Here is a 16,452-nt window from a genome sequence, read left to right on the forward strand (position 1 = left end):
TTTACACCTAATCTATTAAGAGAAGAAGCTATGCTCTGTTTTATATTTCATCAACATGTAGTTTATAGTTTAGAGGTCTTAAGGTTATGCCACAAATTAGACCTACAATATCTTTAGAAGAATTATCAAAAGTGTTTTTTTAGTACTAATAATACACTAAACTAAAACTTTAAAACTGCTCATGACTAGGAGAAAGGTAGTATAAGAGGTAACACTAGACTTTTAAAAGCCATAGAAACTTGATTCAGAAAAATAAAATCATACATCTTGTGTTGGCTGACATAAAAAAAAATATGTATGAAATGAAATGATGAATGTTATTGTAGACTCCAGTCAATATGAAATATGACTTGTACTGTATAGGGAAACCTACGATGCAGAGCTAAGAGTGCATAGATTTTCAACCTTGAAATGAAGAAAATAAACATTAATTGTAGACTGCAACTCATCCCTAAGATCTGTGTGGAAAACTTGTCGATGTTAAGGAGACTGTCTCTGTAAAATGTAACTACTCGCTAAAGATTAAAACCTATTTTAACAATGGAAAAGCTGCTGTCTCTCCTGTAGTAAACAAACCAATACCATAGAGCTTACGTGTCATCGTGTACCTCGCTCAGTTCACCGTAGGAGTTATTCGATGGTCTTTACATCATCCTTTTGAACCCCAGGTGGACCCACTTTCAAGCCTTCCACTTGACCTCTGTCACACTTTCCCCGTAGGAGGGGAGTTGTGTAATCGTTACTGAAGGATTTTAGCAATGTCCCTTCGTCTCGTAGAGGCAAGCGAATTTTAGCCTTCCCTGCGTTGAATTTTTATTCATAGGCTGTCTACAATTTTTTTCCCCTCAATTTCACCTTGGCGCTGAATGGCTTCCCTGACCAAGTGCCAGGCTATATGGACCAAATTCTATAAATCTAATCCAAGTCTGTAGGGGCACTTATTGACAGTGGACCGTAGTCATTATTCAAGGGTCTTTGTAGCATAAATTTGTTTCCTGGCTTCACCCACCTTTTCTCCTAATACTTGACCTCTGTTCCCACATCTGTATTGCTGTTCAATCTTTGGCAATTTACTTCACAGTGTAATTACAGTGTTTTATCCAAGTTATACCTCTGTACTAAATGGCTCTCATTATTCCGGTGACGAGCCATATAGCCTAAATCGGGAACTATTACCCACACTTAACATGTAGAGGTTCACGATGGTAGCTGAAAGTGAATAGGGTCATTTGAAACAAGGCACCTCATCACTTAGCATGTGTAATTCGGACAGTTTGGAAGACAGAAATGCATTGGATATCTGGGCAGAATATGAGTCGCCATGAAGGATGCAAAAATCTGGACTAATCTCTGTGGGAGCAGATGTCTATAAAAAAAATACAAGGAGTAATCATGCATCTTTTGGGGACTATACATACGCGTCAAATGAAACCTGTCAGGCATATATTGTAATTCCATGTACATCAGGGTTGAAAGTTAGTGGGTAAAACCATACCGGAAGGAGATCGACAGCTGTCTATACCCAGTACGCTTTTGAAGACACGGCTTTCATCTACTAGGCGGTAGGATTTGCTTGTAAGCATAAATGCTCGTATTGTAGAGAAGTTCATCATCAAGAATTTTAGTCAAATTTAACACAAATTCGATTACGAATAAATTGTAAAGTAAATACCTCAGACATAAGAAAGCTCTGGACAATTCAATGCCAGTAAGAAGGAAGCTATTTATTAATTAATCAGCAATTGCAAATGGAATTACTCTCTCTCTCTCTCTCTCTCTCTCTCTCTCTCTCTCTCTCTCTCTCTCTCTCTCTCTCTCTCTCTCTCTCTCTCTCTCTCTCTCTCTCTGTGAATCATTCCAAAAATTTGCTTGAATACATAAAAATGCTGCAAACGGAAATCTTCCTATTCCTACAAAACCTCTTAATTCAAATGTTTATTTGAAAAAGATTTCATATAAAGATAAAAGTGGCTAGATAGATTGAAGCCGGTTTTCAACACTAAAGAAATAAGAGAGAGAGAGAGAGAGAGAGAGAGAGAGAGAGAGAGAGAGAGAGAGAGAGAGAGAGAGAGAGAGAGAGAGAGAGAGAGAGAGTTAAATTTACTATTGGAACTCAATGCAGGCCTCATTGTAGCCCATTCTGCCTTCTGACCATGGAAGAAAATTTGTCAAAAATTTAAATGAACACCCACACCACAACAAAATTGTTTTGACATGAAATGATCTAATGGAAGCTTTTTATTGAAATTGACACATTAAGTTATTTCATCATAAAGCATTAGAGTTTTCAAAATCTTGAACCCAGTAATTTCTTTGGAATTCTGATTTCTTCTATAAATATTTCTATTTTTTTATGGGCAGGCAGTTTTGTGAGATTCAAGTTTGAACTTTCTCTCTCTCTCTCTCTCTCTCTCTCTCTCTCTCTCTCTCTCTCTCTCTCTCTCTCTCTCTCTCTCTCTCTCTCTCTCTCTCTCTTGCTATAAAAGTGTGTGTGTTTGTGTTGACATCACAACAAATGACATGTGTTGAGCATTAGACTTGTGTTATAAACACGAAAGGAAAACTGAAAAGCATTATTCATGATTTTTCTATTTTTCTGGATAACTGAGATTAGTTGCAATTTCTTTAATTTCCCCAAACTGATCATCTATGTAGGCTATTCGTGATTGCACATAGACATGACGTATCTCTTACTAATATGGCGACGAGCACGACATTTTATAGTTCATGTTGACGTTCTTGTTATTATTTATGTCTATGTTTATATTTGTCATATGCTCGAATGTTCCATACTCCTTGTTTATTGCGCGTCTTTGTCAAGCGTGTCACGTGTGGTGTTGCGTCCATTTCTTTACAAATTAGGAATGCAAAATCCAGTGTGTTTCTTTATAAAATTAACTCTTTTGTGTTTTCAAATAAGGAATATGATGTAATCGTTCTTATGAAGTGGCAAGAATAATATGTAAAAGTTTTGTCTATTAAGGTAGGTGATATATTGGTCATTATATTCTAACATGTTATTTAGGAACTGCCGTTGTTTTAAAGTTTAATTATCATTAGACATGTAGTGCCTAGGTTTACAGTAATTTATATTCTATAGAATTTCTTAATCTAGCAAATTATGCCCACTTTGGTGTCATTGGTTAGATAGCAACTAGCAAGGCCACTACTAATGAAATTGCTACTTTGTTCAATAATTTATTTTGTAAGTCGAGTGTGAAATTATTATAACCCCCGTTTTACTGTTAGAGCTCTTCGCATGTAAATTAGGCCTACATTAGGCGTCACTGGAAGTTGGTAGAAATATGCTTATGGGTAGTTTGTAGCGCTACGGCCAATCGTCCTAATTTGCTTATTATCGCTCTGACTTGTTATCTTGTATAGAATAAAAACGTTTGGAAATGGTCTACGGATCTTAAATATGTGCTTAAACGCACACTTTTGTGTTTTTTGCCGAAAACCCTATATTACCTGAAAATTTAAGTGGCTCGAGTTCTTACTCAGGCCACGAATCTTCTTGCTCCTGTAGTAGGTAAGGTGGGGTCCGGGGCCGGGGGGGGGGCATGGGTAAGGATACTGGTTTTAGCATAGGTTAGGTGGGTTTTTTAAGTTAGCTTCTCCCGCCAAAATCGTTTTTAGAACGACGGCCACATTTCAGAATATTCCAGTTTTCTATGAACTCGATTTTAGAATGACGGCCACAGTCCACCCCACTTTATAATATTCCCATTTTCTATGAATGAAAACGGATCTGGCCGTCACCCTACAAAGGCTCCATATAATGTCGGAAGACCTTATTTGGGGTAAGATTTGAGAACAGGTACTATATTTCTAATATAAAAAACTTAGTATCACTGTACTTACGGCCGGGGAAACCGAGATTCATATAAGCCACAGAGCCAAACACATCCCACCTAACCTAACCTAGTAGTTCTCAGTTTGCAGACCTAACCAGGGCAAGCTCCGGACTCCAGACTTAGGTTGGGGCACAACTAGAAATGTACTTTAATTTTTAGCCAAATACATGAACCATGAATTTTTCCTACTTGTTACCGTGTGTTTTATGCATTTCTGGACCATGATTATTGGGGCAAACCACCCGTTAAGGGGGAACCCAGTGGGAAACCAGGGATTGAGCGGGGAAGTGCCATAACGAGTGATTTGCAGCAATAATAATGGTCAGAAAGGGAAAATAAGCCTAAGATAATCAGCTAGAAATATACAGTATATGGTTCATGTTAATGGCTGAAAACTGGCCAAACATGATTATTTAACACTTTTTAGATTTGTAAAAGGGTACAGAACCTAACAAACCCACCTAACCTAGTACTTCTTAGGTCACAACCCCTAGCAGGAGGCAAGCCCCTGGACCCCCCCCCCCCTCCTTCCCAGGTCATAACTGCTAGCCGGACCCCCCCCCCCTTCCCAGGTCATAACTGCTAGCCGGACCCCCCCCCCCTTCCCAGGTCATAACTGCTAGCCGGACCCCCCCCTTCCCAGGTCATAACTGCTAGCCGAACCCCCCCCCCCCCCTTCCCAGGTCATAACTGCTAGCCGGACCCCCCCCCCCCCTTCCCAGGTCATAACTGCTAGCCGGATCCCCCCCCCTTCCCAGGTCACAAACTAAAAGTAAATCGCAAATAAATCCTTACATTATGATAAGGTAAATCACAGATAAATCGGTTTCATTGTAGTGTATTACAGGGCAATGTAACCTAGGAAAACAACTACTTTTTCTTATAGAAAAAATTACGCTCTCTTCAAAAATGACCCTCGTTCCCGTCGAAAATGAATAGTTTCAGAAATATATATACATCTATATGCTCCGATAATGGGGGACCCCCAGTGGGTGGGGAAAACATATTGGGGAATCAATATATAAACGTAAAACAAGCCTTTTCTTCTCTTTACATTACCTTCTTGTATGTATTATAACCGGAGGAAAATACAAAACAGTATAACTGGATAAACTTTGGAGGAGCCGTTGCAAAGATTATTTCCTGAAAAAATACAGTAACCAGTGCTGCCAACGTCTGATGTAGATCAAATATTAGCATTCCATGCTAACATTAGCACCCATTTGTACGTACGTTCGTGCATATCATTTTTAGGTCTGCGCAAATATCACTCCCCCTGCGCAGAAGCTCCCCCCCCCATTACTCTTTTTATTATATTATCATCTCATTTTATATTCCCATTCAATATTATTTATCATACATTCCATTTTATCTTCCTTTATTGGGTTTATTTCTTTGGTTATTTCCTTTTCTCTCCCCGGTTTCACATAAATACTTGCTCTGGACTAGTTTCCCTATCCAGTTCATTCACGATAAAATCATCTCATTATATTCCCATTCAATATTATTTATCATTCATTCTATTTTATCTGCCTATATTGTTTTTATTTCTTTTCTTTGGTTATTTCCTTTTCACTCCTCTGTTTCACATAAATACTTTCTCTGGACTAGTTTCCCTATTTAGTTCATTCATGTTTACCCGCTAGTCTCCTTTGTTTTTCCCTTAACTAATCTCCAACCGATGCCTATTCAAAGTTTACACAAGGGGGTTGTTTCCCTACCCCCCCCCCCCCCTTCCTTTATCTCTGAGTGGTCTGTTCATGCCCTTTCCTCCAATCCCTTTTGCGTTGTAACCCTTAACCTAGTAAGGTGTGCGTCATTTCAAGTGAGATTTATTTTTTCGTATTTTTCGATGGAGGAAGTTATAGAAACTTATAACGGCTGCAGTATTCCGTACCTAAAAGCAGTGGCTAAATTCCATGGTGATTTTTATGATTCTTCAGCCAATGTTGATTATTTCCTTAAATCACACAACGTAATTCATCAACGTTTACAGTGCCCCAAGTGCCGTTCTCTTTTATCTTATAGGAAAGACATTCACGTGTTTTATTGCAATTCTGAATCCATCATACCTAAAACTAAGAAGAAACGTCGTTGTGGTTATACCGTTACTGCCTATAAAGGTACATTTACCGTTACTGCCTATAAAGGTACATTTTTGGGGAAAAGTCGTCTACCCCCATGGAAGTTAATATTATTTGCAAACCACTTTTTGCTTAAACATTCGGACCATGAGACCTTCATGCATGGTATCGACATATCCTCGAAAACTATTGTCGATTGGAGAAGTTTCTGTTCCGAGGTTACCGAATACTTCTTCGATAATCAAGAGGCGATTGGTGGTGATGGAGTAACAGTTGAAATAGACGAATCTCATTTTTGTAAAGCTAAATACATCCGTGGTAGACCGTTAAGTGCCATATGGGTCTTTGGGGCTATTGAACGTGAATCCAAGAAATTTTTCGTTATCCCTTTAGTTCCCCCCCTTTCTACCAAATGAGATGCTGCTACTCTAATTCCCTGGGTTCAGAGACCTGGAATGAAGACTGAATATTTCAAGCAATATTTTTCCAGGTTCTTTTTCACCCACTACTATCCGGAACATATGTTACTGCACCACTTCTTCATTACTGCCAGTCACCTCTACCCTCCTTTACAACAACAGACAATGGACCCCCTCGACCCACAAGACCCCGATGACCCCCATCCATCCACATCCCAGTCATAGGAGTTAATCCGTCAGTCTCACCCTCCTGTGACCCACAAGTTTCTTCGTTTTCTTCATAAAAGTAAAAGTCATTCCTCAATAGTCATTATATGTGTGTTGTGACCGGGGTACTTTTAGGCAAGGTTAGGTTGGTTTGTTAGGTTCTGTGCTCTTTTTGTACTTTTTCTATATTGTGTAATAGTTATATGGAAAAATTATTTAAAATATGTATGGAAATATTTAGCATTTCTACCGCTAGTAATGTCATCGTGTCGTTGGTAACTCTGTGTACCATTCGTCATCATTGGTAGTACTGTGAAACATTGGTAACGTTGCTAATGTTATCGTTATCAGTACATCCGTAAGAGAAGTGACAACGTTGAACAAGTGCTTATATTTCAATAATATTTAACCATTTTAATAGAAAATATATGTTTTCAATATTAATCTTACCCGATGATCATGTAGCTGTCAACTCCGTTGCCCGACAGAAATCTACGGACGGGATACGCCAGCGATCGCTATACAAGAGGGGGGTGTACTCACCAGCGCCATCTGTGGTCAGGTACTCCAGTACTTCTTGTCAACACCACCTCAATTTTTTTTCCTCTGTCGTGCCGCCGGCAAGACCTACATGGATACACTGTTGATTTTGGAGTCTTTGTTCACGGTTTTGGTGAAGTATTTGCTCTAAAATTTAGCCTTCGCTATACAGGAAGCTTTTCCCTTAGCTTAGATAGCTTTTGGAATTAAATCGATTTATTGGTTAACGATCTTTGCTTTACTTTGGAATTCCCCCTTGACTGTTCTCTAAATTCAAGATGTCCGACCACTCTCAAGCTCCTAAAATTAGGCGATGTAGTGTTAGGACTTGTAATAGGCGTCTTCCGAAGGCCTCTGTTGATCCTCACACCGTTTGTTCCGACTGTAGGGGAAAATCCTGTCAGTTGGAAGATCGATGTGGGGAATGTGCTGGGCTTTCGGAATTCGATTTTAATGAATTCCTCAAGTATACGACTAGGTTAGAGAGGGAGAGAGTTAGGAGGAGTTCTCGCTCTTTGGTTTATTCCTCCCCCCATGATCCTCAACCTTTTCCTTCCCCTGTAGTGGTGACCCCCGAACCTACTACGAGTGCTCAGCCTGATATGTCGGATATGTTACGTGCCATTCAGGCTCTTGGTGATAAGGTGGAGTCTTTAGTGAGTGACCACAATCTTCTCTTGGCAGATGTCAAGGAACTTAAAGTGAAAAGTGCAGTGGGAAGTGTTAGTGCCAGTGCTGTGCCTAGTGTCAGTGTCAGTGTTGCGCATGAGGATACTTCTGTGCGTGCCAGTCGTCCTCCCAGTCCGGGACCTCTTGCAAGCTCCCAAGCCCAGGGGAGAAGCAACGTCGAAGGGCAAAAGGGTTCGGCAGGCCTTGATCGGCGCACAGTTGTATCCTCAGTGGTTGTGGGCGTATCTGATAGAGATCGTCACTTCCACTCCCAGACGATTGAGCCCTTAAATTCCTCGTCTGCGGAAGAAGTTTCCAGGAGGAAACGCTGGACCCAGGTCTCACGACCTCTTAAACGTAAGGTCCCGTCCGAGCGAGTCCAACGGCCCAGGTGTAGTCACTGGGCCAGTTCGGACTCGCCGCAGTCATCTGATGACTGCACACCTCCTAAGAGAGGTAAAGCGATGCCTCAACAGGCCTCTGCTCCAGCTTCTGTTGATCCCAAGTTGTCTATGCTGCAGACAATGCAGTCTCAGCTTGCGGTTTTGATGCAGGAGTTTCAGGCAGAGAAGGTTAGCACACCTCCTCCTGCGAGCGCTCCTCCACCTCTGCGCAGTCCACCCTGCCAGACGTATGATGTTGAGGCTCCTCCTGCTTCCATGCGTGAGCTGCCGCATTGGGAGTTGCCAGGTACCAGCGCTATGCAGCAACCTCCTCTTTCCTTGAGGCAGGAGCCTCTTGCTATGCGGCAACCTCCTCAACCCTTGAGGCAGGAGCCTCATGCTATGCGGCAACCTCCTCTACCCATGAGGCGGGAGCCTCATGCGTTGCGGCAACCTCCTCTACCCATGAGGCAGCAACCTCATGCTATGCGGCAACCGCCTCAACCCTTGAGGCAAGAGCCTCTCTCTGCGCAGCAACCTCCTCAACCCTTGAGGCAGGAACCTCATGCTATGAGGCAGCCTCCTCAACGCATGCAGCAGCCGCATTCTTCGCAGCATGAGCCTCTTCCCATTCAACATGAACCGCATACCATGCAGCATGAGCCTCATGTCTTACAGCATTCGCTTCTGACCACGCTTGCTCCTCAGACCACCGCAGAACCTCCTTCACCCCAGCCTCATGACTTTGTCATTGCCAGCCCTCATCCTCTTCAACAGAGGCGTGATGATGGATCCGCAAGTGCGCATGCACCCGTTCTACAGGATTCAGCCATTCAGCATGCCGCTATACCGTTACCTCTCGCTTCTCAACTCTCAGGAGATGAGGTTTCTGAGGATGAAGCTGCTCACCTGGATGATCCTTCTTCTGATGTGGAGGAACACAAGTCTTCGCCACCTTCCTTAGACTTTCGTAAGGTCCTGGCTCTGTTCAGAGAGTTATACCTTGAACACTTCGTTTCTGCAACCCCTCGTTCTCCTCCATCCGAGTTTTCTATAGGCATGCAGCCTATTACGTCTGCCTACACCAAGCTTGTCCTCGCCAGATCATCAAAGAGAGCTTTGAGGGTTTTAGGGGATTGGTTGCAGTCCAGGCAGCAACTGGGAAGGACATCTTTTGTGTTTCCTCCTCCTAAGCTGGCTTCTAAGTTGGGCGTCTGGTATGCCACGGGAGAGGAACCAGGCTTGGGGGTCCCTGCCTCTGCCCAGGCCGACTTCTCAAGTTTGGTTGACTCTCCCCGTAGGTCGGCTATGAGACGCTCGAAGGTCTGCTGGACTTTTTCTGATCTGGACCACTTGTTGAAGGGAGTCTTTCGCGCCTTCGAAATTTTTAATTTCCTCGATTGGTGCCTGGGGGCCTTAAGCAAGAAGACTGCCCCTTCTGACAAAGACTCGGCCATGCTGATCATGTCCTGTATGGACAGAGCAATTCGCGATGGTTCTGGCGAACTTGCTTCTATTTTTGTCTCAGGAGTCCTCAAGAAAAGGGAACATCTATGCTCCTACTTATCTACTGGTATCACCCCTTGCCAGAGGTCACAGTTGCTGTTTGCTCCTCTCTCCAAGTTCCTGTTTCCGGAGGAGCTAATCAAGGAGATGGCTGCGGCTCTTATCCAGAAAGATACGCATGACCTCATGGCCTCTTCAGCACGTAAGGCTAAAACCGTACCTTCAGTGCCGAGATCTTACCGCACCCCTGTGGCTGATACACCTGCTACCAGATTCATTCCGTCCTTTCGTGGCAGAGCCCCCAGCCGAGGAAGTTCCCGTGCAGACAGTCACCGGGGCAAGTCCAAGAAAGGTGCCAAGTCCACGAAAAGCAAGCTTTGACTTCCCTCCTCTTCAGACAGCTGTAGGAGCCAGACTCAAGACCTTCTGGCAAGCCTGGGAAAGAAGAGGTGCAGACGCTCAGTCTGTCAAGTGGCTAAGGGAGGGTTACAGAATTCCGTTCTGCCGCAATCCCCCTCTGACCACATCTCCCATCAACCTCTCTCCCAACTACAAGGAGAAGGACAAGAGGCTAGCGTTACATCAAGAGGTGTCGCTCCTGTTACAGAAGGAGGCAGTGGTGATAGTCCGGGACCATCAATCCCCGGGCTTTTACAACCGTCTCTTCCTGGTGGCCAAGAAGACAGGAGGTTGGAGACCGGTGCTGGACGTCAGTGCGCTCAATGCTTATGTCACCAAGCAGACGTTCACAATGGAGACGACGAAGTCGGTCCTAGCAGCGGTCAGGCAGGAGGACTGGATGGTCTCGTTGGATCTGAAAGACGCCTACTTTCACGTTCCCATCCATCCAGACTCCCAACCTTTTCTGAGATTCGTCTTTGGAGAGGTTGTGTACCAGTTCCAAGCCCTGTGCTTTGGCCTAAGCACGGCACCTCTTGTGTTTACGCGACTGATGAGGAATATTGCGAAATTCCTTCACTTGGCAGACATCAGAGCCTCCCTTTATTTAGACGACTGGCTTTTAAGAGCCCCCACAAGTCGTCGCTGTCTGGAGAGTCTCAGATGGACTTTGGATTTGACCAAGGAACTGGGTCTCTTGGTCAATTTAGAGAAGTCCCAGCTCGTTCCTTCCCAAACCATCGTTTACCTGGGAATGGAGATTCAGAGTCGAGCTTTTCGGGCTTTTCCGTCGGCCTCAAGAATCAACCAAGCCCTAGAGTGCATCCTGAGCATGCTGAAGAAGAACCGATGCTCGGTGAGGCAGTGGATGAGTCTAACAGGGACCCTTTCATCGCTAGCCCTGTTCATCGAGTTAGGGAGACTCCACCTCCGCCCCCTTCATTACCATCTAGCAGCTCACTGGAACAAGGATATGACGCTCGAGGCGGTCTCTATTCCTGTTTCCAAAGAGATGAGGGCTACTCTAACGTGGTGGAAGAACAACATTCTTCTCAAGGAGGGTCTCTCATTAGCTGTTCAGACCCCCGACCTTCATCTCTACTCGGACGCATCAGACTCGGGCTGGGGCGCGACATTGGACGGACAGGAATGCTCGGGGACATGGAACCAGGAACAGGAAACGCTTCACATCAATTGCAAGGAGTTGTTGGCAGTTCATCTGGCCTTAATGAACTTCAAGTCCCTCCTGCTAAACAAGGTGGTGGAGGTGAACTCCGACAACACCACAGCCTTGGCGTACATCTCCAAGCAGGGAGGGACTCATTCGAGGAAGCTGTTCGAGATCGCAAGGGACCTCCTCATTTGGTCAAAAAGTCGAAAGCTCACTCTGGTAACGAGGTTCATTCAGGGCGATATGAATGTCTCGGCAGATCGCCTCAGCAGGAAGGGTCAAGTCATCCCCACAGAATGGACTCTTCACAAGAACGTGTGCAACAGACTTTGGGCCCTGTGGGGTCAGCCAACTATAGATCTGTTCGCTACCTCGATGACCAAGAGGCTCCCATTGTACTGTTCCCCGATTCCAGACCCGGCAGCAGTTCACGTGGATGCTTTTCTGCTGGATTGGTCCCACCTCGACCTGTATGCATTCCCGCCGTTCAAGATCATCAACAGGGTTCTTCAGAAGTTCGTCTCTCACGAAGGGACACGGCTGACGTTGGTTGCTCCCCTTTGGCCTGCAGGAGAATGGTTCACAGAGGTACTGCAATGGCTGGTCGACGTTCCCAGGACTCTCCCTCTAAGAGTGGACCTTCTACGTCAACCTCACGTAAAGAAGGTACACCCAAGCCTCCACGCTCTTCGTCTGACTGCCTTCAGACTATCGAAAGACTCTCTAGAGGTAGAGGCTTTTCGAAGGAGGCAGCCAGAGCGATTGCCAGAGCAAGGAGGATATCCACTCGCAGAGTCTATCAATCTAAGTGGAAGTCTTCCGAAGCTGGTGCAGAACCAATGCAGTTTCCTCTACCAGTACCACTGTAACCCAAGTTGCTGACTTCCTGTTACATCTTAGGAATGTTAGATCTCTATCAGCTCCTACGATCAAGGGGTACAGAAGTATGTTGGCAGCGGTTTTCCGCCACAGAGGCTTGGATCTTTCCTCCAACAAAGATCTGCAGGACATCCTTAGGTCTTTTGAGACCTCTAAAGAACGTCGGTTGTCCACTCCAGGCTGGAATCTAGACGTAGTCCTAAGGTTCCTTATGTCATCTAGATTTGAACCTCTCCAGTCAGCCTCTTTCAAAGACCTCACTCTCAAAACTCTTTTCCTCGTCTGCCTTGCAACAGCCAAAAGAGTAAGTGAGGTTCACGCCTTCAGCAGGAACATAGGTTTCACATCTGAAACGGCTACATGTTCCTTACAGCTCGGTTTTTTGGCAAAAAATGAGCTTCCTTCACGTCCTTGGCCTAAATCGTTCGAAATACCTAGCCTTTCCAACATGGTGGGTAACGAACGGGAGAGAGTACTTTGCCCTGTCAGAGCTCTTAAGTACTATCTTAAAAGGTCAAAACCCTTGCGAGGACAATCAGAGGCCTTATGGTGTGCTATTAAGAAACCTTCGCTGCCTATGTCTAAGAACGCAGTTTCTTACTACATAAGGCTTCTGATTAGAGAAGCTCATTCTCACATGAAGGATGAAGACCTTGCTTTGCTGAAGGTAAGGACACATGAAGTGAGAGCTGTGGCTACTTCAGTGGCCTTCAAACAGAACCGTTCTCTGCAGAGTATTATGGATGCAACCTATTGGAGGAGCAAGTCAGTGTTTGCATCATTCTATCTCAAAGATGTCCAGTCTCTTTACGAGAACTGCTACACCCTGGGACCATTCGTAGCAGCGAGTGCAGTAGTAGGTGAGGGCTCAGCCACTACATTCCCATAATCCCATAACCTTTTTAACCTTTCTCTTGAATGCTTTTATTGTTGTTTTGGGTTGTATGGTGGGCTAAGAAGCCTTCCGCATCCTAGTTGATTTGGCGGGTGGTCAATTCTTTCTTGAGAAGCGCCTAGGTTAGAGGTTGTGATGAGGTCCTTTAGTATGGGTTGCAGCCCTTTATACTTCAGCACCTAAGAGTTGTTCAGCCTCCTAAGAGGACCGCTGCGCTCAGTAAGGAAGACGTACTTATTAAAGGCAGAGTAATGGTTCAAGTCGACTTCCTTACCAGGTACTTATAATTTCATTTGTTATTTTGAATAACTGATAAAAATGAAATACGGGATACTTAGCTTCTTGATTAACATGTATACTGGTTTTCACCCACCCCCCTGGGTGTGAATCAGCTACATGATCATCGGGTAAGATTAATATTGAAAAATGTTATTTTCATTAGTAAAATAAATTTTTGAATATACTTACCCGATGATCATGATTTAATTGACCCACCCTTCCTCCCCATAGAGAACCAGTGGACCGAGGAAAAAATTGAGGTGGTGTTGACAAGAAGTACTGGAGTACCTGACCACAGATGGCGCTGGTGAGTACACCCCCCTCTTGTATAGCGATCGCTGGCGTATCCCGTCCGTAGATTTCTGTCGGGCAACGGAGTTGACAGCTACATGATCATCGGGTAAGTATATTCAAAAATTTATTTTACTAATGAAAATAACATTTTTCCTGTAGGAAATATCGTGATTTAACCGGTTTTCACCTTCATTTCATCCGTAATAACATCAACCAATCCGTCAACTTAAAGTTAGTCGGATTGGTTGAGCTGTTTGATTCCGGTTGAAATGAAGGTCAAATTCGGTTAAATCACGTTATTTACTATAGGAAATCATATATTTTCTGTTCGAAAATCACACCCTGTAATACAATACAAATTTACCGATAAATCCTACCATTATGAAAAAGTAAATCACACATAATTCCTTACCTTATGAACAACACCGTCGCCTTTTTTATTATTTTTTCGTGGCAATCTTTACAAAAGCTTTGCAGTAGAAAATGTGCTCGCCTTCCCTGAAAATTGAGGCATTATTTCGCTCTTATTTTTTAATTACACATGAGTAACAATAGTTTTACACTGAACGGAGAGCATTTCCATCATAATCAATTGCCGACATAAACAGAATTACACTAAATTTTGAAATAGATTAATGTCCTTATAAGTTCCCTCTTGGAGACATCTTTACGAGATGGTGGTTAAGTTGAAGCTGAATACGAAGGTGGGAAAAAATAGCTGTTGAAGAACAATATCCTGGAACTTATGAAGAAGTACTTGTAAGTTGTTAATTGGTTTATAAATTTACCTGACAAATACGTCATTGTGTATGCACAGAAAGCTCCCCAAACCATGGGAAAAACGCATGCACAATAAGTCCCCCTCAGTCTCTCAGATGTTAACAATAGACTTTAGCGTGAAAAACATACTTCACATATTAATGGACCGATACGTCAGTTATTATGCCCCAGCCTCTATTAAACATATAGAGAAAAATACCAAACTAGCAAGAACTCGTCCATTTCTTATAGCGAATTCCAGTTTCGCTAGAAATTAGAGTATCATATATTAACCTAGAAACATTACTTCTGATGGAAGTACTTGTGATTATGAAGAAATTTCAAGGGTTATTTGTTATTAGTTATAAAAAATAGTCTTATGGCTTTAAATGGTGTAAATTCACAGCTATCATAAAGGGTGGCGAAAGCTAAACAGAGAATTTTCTATTTAAAAATATATGGCACAACCACTGAAGCTCTTGTTTTTATAATGAATTTCATGAGAAACCGATTAAAACAAGTGATTAGAATATATCTGGATTCTGATTGGCCAATTTAAAGTAAAGCCGGGGCAAAACGGGAGAGAAAACCATAAGGAATTAGGATGCATTCATCAATAGGTCATAAACGTACGAATCATCCTGTGAAAAGCCCGCCAAAATCTTAATGCTAATATTAACACTTAAAAGAGAATGTACTACAACATATTCATTGGAGAAGCAAGTTTTATGGTTGGACCTAATGCGCATTTACTCATACTTGTCCTAACATCACCTATCCCCCTTGAAAAGCCCCCTAGTAATCAAAAGTGACGTACTGTGGTACACTGACTGGATAAGTGTGAGCTGATTGGCTAGTCACCCCTCCCCTTTGGTGCTAACTGGCAGCAGTTTGTTGTACCTCACTTGAAAAGTTTATTGCTAGTTTCCAGCTATGCCAGAACAATATATCCACAGTAAAGAGCTCAAATTTTGTATAGTTAGAGTTAGGAAAAACAAATTACTTAGAAATTTGTCATGTTTCATTCTTGACCAATGTCTTTTAACTTAAAGGCCTTGACTTATCTACAATCTGGGATCTGTCAATGCTGATGAGGAGCTATGAGCAATCGTGTCTGCCCAAAGAACTTGATCCTCGTGCTTGGGATCTTGCCAGAGTTCTAACGTCCCCAAAGATGTCTCATTATGAACCTTGATGGCATTGCAGTATATTCTCGTTCGTACTATACTTGTTCTTGCATACAGAGGGAAATTTTCTTTTCGTAGATCAATACAATGCTCGTATGTTATGAGATTGCATGCCTGTTTACCGATTGGCTCATATACTGATTTAATTGTATTCCTAGTTACTTGTAAACCAAGGTAGGCCTGTTATTGTATGTGTAAATTTATATGAATAATGACGTAGGGTGGGGTATTAGTGTGTATATATATGTATATATGTGTGTGTAGAAATTACTTAACCTGACACGTGATGAATATAAAATGTATTATAGCCATGGAAGGAAAAATGAAAAGAGTTGATTGCAGTTAGTACTTTCGTCCATTAGGGACAGCAACAGACTCAACAATGAGAAGACATCGTATTTATACAGGAGAAGGGGATCTAACAGCTGTCAATTTCCTAATAATTCTGGAAAAGTCAGAATTTAGATAAAAGAATAATACTGAATTAACGGAAAACAGACCAAGGTTTAGATTCAAATTTCTACCTTTGGTACAGGAGATTAAAAAAGATTCGACATGTTCCTTTGGGTATAGTCATTTACATGGATTAGTTCACTCATCTCTGACCATCCAATTTTGTGTCTTGATCCTAGCCAGTGGGTGGCCAAGGCATTATTAAGAGAACCCCTAGAGATGGCCACCTTATGCAGTTTTAATGACTAAAATACCTTTGGGTGTTCGGCCGCTATAGAATAAGTTACACTGTGAACAAATAATACTATATACTATACAGTATTATCATTTCCAGAATTATTCTTGATTATGAAATGGCAAACAAAGCATATTAATTTTGTTTTCATTTTCTCTAACTGGACTTTGTAAAATGTTTTCTTGGCCTTATTCGTACAGTTTTCTAGGATTTACAGCAATTTTTTCAATTTTAGT

General features: G+C 42.8%; 1 protein-coding gene across 1 annotated transcript in view; it reads left to right on the forward strand.

Annotated features, from left to right (window-relative positions):
- The first annotated feature begins 2,769 nt into the window (after positions 1-2,769).
- The window catches only part of LOC137642410 (golgin subfamily B member 1-like), a 45,274-nt gene continuing 31,591 nt past the window's right edge, over positions 2,770-16,452 (forward strand). The window contains exon 1 of the mRNA XM_068374953.1: positions 2,770-2,983. The gene's annotated coding sequence lies outside the window, so the exon portion shown is untranslated. The remainder of the gene's footprint in view (positions 2,984-16,452) is intronic.

This window comes from Palaemon carinicauda, chromosome 6 (assembly GCF_036898095.1).
Source record: "Palaemon carinicauda isolate YSFRI2023 chromosome 6, ASM3689809v2, whole genome shotgun sequence".
Taxonomy (NCBI): Eukaryota; Metazoa; Arthropoda; class Malacostraca; order Decapoda; family Palaemonidae; genus Palaemon; species Palaemon carinicauda.